General features: G+C 38.9%; 1 long non-coding RNA gene across 2 annotated transcripts; it reads left to right on the plus strand.

Moving 5' to 3' along the window:
* Window positions 1-536: 536 nt before the first annotated feature.
* Window positions 537-5013, plus strand: LOC139618330 (uncharacterized). Of its 2 annotated transcripts, XR_011689719.1 has the most exons (3): window positions 613-2543; window positions 2734-4046; window positions 4983-5013. It is a non-coding gene; the product is annotated as an uncharacterized lncRNA (long non-coding RNA). The 2 variants fall into 2 exon arrangements; XR_011689718.1 differs by lacking the exon at window positions 4983-5013 and having other exon boundaries at window positions 537-2543; window positions 2734-4450.
* The last annotated feature ends 951 nt before the right edge of the window (window positions 5014-5964 follow it).

Below are 5964 nucleotides of genomic sequence, written 5' to 3' on the forward strand. Positions count from 1 at the left end.
AGTGCAGCATGATTCTGAAGTTAGTGAGTTTTTGTTTCTTAAAATTTTTCCCTCACAAGCTTAGAATGCCAACATTCATTTGGATTCAAGGATGAACTGATTAGATTTTGGTGGTCAAAGGTTGAAGGTCAGAGCATAACACCTTGAATGAACTTTCTCAAATTTGGCACAACTGTCCATGAGGGCATTTTGGTTTTTCCATTGTTATTTTTGCTTCTTGATAGCTGAAATCACATCCATCACAGACTACAGGTGTTGTCTGTGTATCATAAGCATCACAAAATGAAACTTACAAAGGGCAAAAGTCGTTTTATATTACTTTATTTGTGGACTTTATGCTTGTAATTTCCAACCTTTTCACTTAAAAGAATTTGTTTGGAGCCCTTTCCTCTCAGCCTTCAGGAGTCACAAATATCCAGCCAAAGACTTTTTATTTTAAATTAACTTAAGTTAAATATCAGTACTATCATTACCATTACCATAAATCTAAGATGGATTCCAACATCTGTATGATGTTAACACATCAGCCTAGAAACTGCTATGCACAGCCATATAGATATATACACACACACACATATATATATATATATATATGTGTGTGTGTGTGTGTGTGTGTGTGTGTGTGTGTGTATATATATATGTATATATGCTTATGGGTTAAAATTACACCTGACGTATCAAGCAGTGTGTGTGGGGCGTTAACAGTTGATAAAATGCTATTTAGCCTCACGCTCATCATGTGCGTTTTGTTATGTGTGTCTGGCACAGGAAATCTAGTCTGGCTGACGTTGTGTGCTCATGGAGCTTTAAAGGCTGATTTATGAGGTACACCCTGAGATATAGTTTAAGGATCCGACTGTAATGTATTTAATTTAAGTAATGTATTTAATTTAAGCTCAGCAACCTCCTGCTGAATACATTTCAGCCAACAATTTCAGCCATGTGCTATCAGTATCCCCAGACCTTTCCTTGACCTCTGACCACACAGACATAGAGAAGTTTACAGAGGTGGGGGGCCTGTCTATCTCTCTCCTCCTCTGGGCTGTTCTCAACTCCGCCATTGTCATGGTAGGGGCCATCATAGTTGCATTTTTTGAGGTAAGACTGAAAGGAGAAACAGTTTGACCTTTTGGTAATCATCTTGATTTTAGAAACACAATTCCTGTCCTGTTTTAGTTGTCTTCCTCTTTTGTGCGCTTGATAATATTCCTCGAGTGTCAGAGTGGATTTTAAAGAAGTTCAGCCAGTTACATGTCTCGGTTAAAAGCCATTGAAACCGATGTGGCAGTGAAAACTCATGCAATAGCATGTCTGCACAGATCGCCTCCAACAGTAACACTGACAATATGTAAAAATCAGTGGTGGGCCATCAAGGCCAGCAAGGCCTTCTCTGCTGGCCTAAACACAAGTCAAAATCACTGACTTATGTTTTATTTTTTAATTAAAATATTTTTTCATGAATATGTATAAAATAATTCCCAATAGTCTATTCTCTTCATTTCATAGCTTTTCTCTTGGTTGAGCTGCATCCAGTAGTGTATGTTTATGTTACAGCTTTTATCCAATCATATTTCTGCCATCATGTGTTACCAGGATAAAATAAATCTGCCTTGACCTTCAGAATCAACAATGTTGGCGCCTGTCGCTTAAAATAAATGGCAATGAAACTTGCTTTAACCAATCAGATTTCCAGCTGGGGAAACCAACAGCAGGTACACGATGACGTCACTCCTGTGATTGGACGGCCACAGAGTCGTTTGCTAGCGAACCGCATCTGTAGCAACCCGCTGAAGCTAAAACAAATTCGTGTAGATTTAAGATTTAAGATTTAGTTTTTTCAACCCACGGTGGCCGACAGGGGAGAGGGAATTGATTTGGTCGCAGATGTACTTTCAAAGCCATTTTCAAGACGGACTTTTCAAGACAAGCTGGACATCGTGAGAGAAGGTCGGCCAACCCCGAAGCTAGCAGACCTGTCCCAGCCGGGGAAAGGGTTTTCCCGCCACTGTCAATCCGGTAACTACGAGCGGTGCCCCCGGCTTACAGCCTCCGAGGAGCGCTGCTAATTGTATTGCTGGGAAAGCCTGTTATTCGCAACAGATCGACTTGGTGTTTGGAGCCACACTGGATTTGCAAACTCGAGTTGTCTAACCAAGGGAGCAGCGGGATACCAAAGCACAGCCGGACACTCACAAGCAACGGAAGCCGGAGTGGACCTACAGCTCAACGAACAGGTGAGCAAGGAAACGGAGCTCCACAACGAACAGGTGAAGAAAACCAGGGAGAAAACACCGATGGATTGTGTCATATTTTCAAACAGGGACCTTCATTTAGGGGACACGATGAAAGCGCAGGATCCACAGACAGAGTTAACTATTTGGGACTGAAAACAACACAGACTTACATTACCACCTGTCCGCTAGCAAAGTGTTTTGCGGGACGTCAGGCAAAATTCAAAACGACCTAATTAATACTATTGCTGAAGTGATGGGGGAAGAGATAAAAAGGGAGATTAATGAAGCAGCCTGGAGGAGACGACAGACGTGAGTAATGCACTTATTGTCGTTTGTTATGAATGTCTGGATAAAGCTGTATCACAGTGTTTTGATGGGGCGCCGGTCATGTCATCCGGATTAAATGGGGTGCAGATGAAAGTTAAGGAGAGGGCACCTATGGCATTATTCATACACTGCTATGCACATCGACTGAGAATGCAAAATCTTTTTTTGCCAGAAATACGACTGGACAGACTGGACTTATTGTTGGAACCGTATAACCCTGTACAGCAGGGACTGAGCTGTTGTTGAGGACAGAAAGGAGGATGGATTTTGTGTACAAATAATCAGTATTTTTGGTGAGTACAGTGCATGTTGTTTGTCACCTCCATTGAAGGCCTAGATGTGAAATGCTCGGCCCGCCACTGCTTAAATGGTATTTTCATGTCACATGACCACAGGACGTCACATCGGATGATTTTTTATTTTATTTTTTTGTCACATCGGATCATACTTTGCTGTCCGCCATTACCTCCACTGGTGAGTGAAGACTGTCCTTTGTCAGAGAAAAATCTTTTAAACAAGGTAAGAGTTCGAAATGTTGCTGTTTTTTTTTTAGGAAACTTGTGTTTTCCACGTACATTTATGAAGGGTGACAGAATGAACAAGGACTTTTTCAAACTATCTCTGCATTATTCCTGTGTGAATTAAGATAGCCAAACCATGTGCAAACGGTGAAGCTTTCCACGCCTCCGTTTGACTAAAGCAAAGTTAATATTGTTGCTGAAGTTATTTTGCTGTCACATAAGATAAAAACAGAGGAAGTATGACAAGACTCCTTTTAATAAAAAAAAAAAAGGCCTCTTTTACTATAGTGCCTGAATTAACATGGAGAGAGCCTGTGATAGCCGTTTGTGTGGCCATGTTTTACTGAGGGCGGGAGAAAAGTGAAAAGTCTGTGGGGACATTTAATCAGTTGACGACTGAAATACATTACAATGCATTACGCGAATGCAAGTGACATAAACCTTTGGATTTAAAACTAAATAACACTTTATCAAAAGTTTTTTAACGTAATTTGACAGGCGTGTCTCTCATACACAGTTATTGTGTTTAGTCTTGTGTTTAAGTCTAAAGCCACTGCAGACATGACCCCCTTTCGTTAATCTGCAATTAAATGTGTCGCCCTAATTTCTGATTGCATGAAGCTGGTGGCTTCTCCCTAAAAGTTATGTATCCTACATATGGAGGAGGGATTAATAATAGGTGATCCACACTTACTCTTTATGCTATATGGTGACTTGTTTGCTCTTGAAACTAAAAAAATGAATATTTATAATTATAAATATTGTGTATTCATATGAATACTAAAAATGAAGACACAATATTAAATACTAGGCAGTGAGTACTGATTGAAGAGGAAGAATTCATATTACATTCTTACTTACTTCTTATCTGGCAGTATAATGCAGTGTTGTACAATACACCTTTTCTTTTATGTTAACAGGTTTACTGTTGTTTCCAGAAAAAGTTTTGCAGCTGCTGAATTTGGTAAGTTGCAAAATGAGCAACTGTGAACATTATTTGCATGTATGTATAAATAGGAATGACCAAAATAGAAATTACAGCATTTAGAGAATAGTTTTGACAGAAATGAAGTATTAAAAGTAAAAATTTTGGTTATTTTGGTTTTTGTCTCAGTCCAGGTTTTTTTTTTTTTGTTTAGTATGTGTATATTCTCAGGATGGTGTGATTAATTCAACAGATTTATGAAGACAAATAACGGTAGCTTTAGTAAGAGTTAGAAAATGTCAAAATACTTAATGAAAAACTAAAATTAATGTCGACTCATTTCAAACCATAAGGCACCCTCTAAAAAAGCATCTAAGACTTAAGCATTGTTCGAAAACTAATAACTTGACATTCATAAAAAAAAAAACCTTTATTACTTAGCCTCTGACGCAGATAGAAGCATGAAATGAAAACCATCTGAGATCTTAAACCTTTGACTTGTATTGTAAATTATCGGCCTTGCCTTTGAATTCGGAAATGGCTGGAAAAACAAGCATTTCTCCACATTCTTAGTTCAGTTCATTGGTTTTTGAGGTTTATTGAGATATATTTATATATTTACGTTGAACATTAGGGTAAAGGCAATGATTTACAATACACGCCAAAGGTATAAGGTCTCAAATGGTTTCTGTTACGTGGACTATCTGCCTCAGAGGCTGAGAAATAAAGGTTTTAGTGACAGCGTCACATCAGGTGAATCTTTACCTCGGACTAGATTGATGCTGGCTCGCCTTCTCCGACATGTCTGACCCTGAGTGTTTGGCAGCCGGGCAGGTTGAAATCAGTGGCTGATTTTTTCTGAAGTTTTTGTCTTGTTTTCATCCAGGTGACTGCTGTAATTTGCTTCAATATCACTCCCCTCACTTGTGTTGTCAGCCATTGTAACATGTACATGTGCTGTTTTGTGTTTTAAAGTTCAATGATGACTTTCTGAGAATTACATCCACTCCAACTGCAATTCCTGGTATCCTTGGACATAGGCTACAGAAGTTTCTGATCAGGTGTGTACTCGCTCCATATCTCAAAATATGTCTCATATCTTAATAGTGTTAATTTGGTCATCACTTTTGATTGTGGAGTTAGATGATACACTGGAAGATGAACAGTATTTATCCTCTTACACTCATTTTACACCAAAGTTAGAGGGTGTAAACAGGTGTTTTAAATGCGGGTAAATTGGCTACAAAAAGGTGATTAACCTTATTCACTGCCAGCCGAGTTTGCCTTCAGACACAAACACCTGCAGGTAGAATTGTCATCACATTCACAGGGTTTATACAGAAATCCTTAAGTTAAATTTAATACCTTTTAATACCTTTTTTAATACTTTCTTAATATTTTTTAAAACCAACACGACACTGATTTGCAACTGTTTTAATCAGCAACTTTTCTAACTTTTACACTGATTTTGAGATTTATAACACTACACACTCTTGGCCAATACAACAGAATTTAAATAGGGAACGTGGGTCAACAGAATAGATTTAGAGACTCAGTGATTTTGAACACATCTTGCATTTTTTTTACTTCTTGAATAAAAAAATAATAGATTATATAAAATGTTCAATAAAAGGAAAAAAGTTAAGGATAAAAAGGATAGAAATTCACTACATGAACTGGTTATGCCATTACAACCAGCAAATGGACTTGAACCTGTTTAACACCAGTGTCTAGACACCACAGAACCTCGGCGCGCAGTGTTGGTGTGGCGCCCGGAGTCACCCGGGGATCTGCTGTCGATGTAGCCGTAACGTTGGTTTGGACGGTGGCACTGGTTTGCGGTGGTGTAACGGTAGCAGCAGCACAGAAAGTAGAGATTGATAACTGCTCTCCGCGTCCGTGTATTCCAGATTTATGGCCATTGCTTTGCATATGCGACCGGAGAGCGTTAACCCCC

Source organism: Trachinotus anak, unplaced genomic scaffold (genome assembly GCF_046630095.1).
Source record: "Trachinotus anak isolate AG129_WGS33_773 ecotype Australia unplaced genomic scaffold, CSIRO_AGI_Tana_v1 ptg000003l, whole genome shotgun sequence".
Classification (NCBI taxonomy): domain Eukaryota; kingdom Metazoa; phylum Chordata; class Actinopteri; order Carangiformes; family Carangidae; genus Trachinotus; species Trachinotus anak.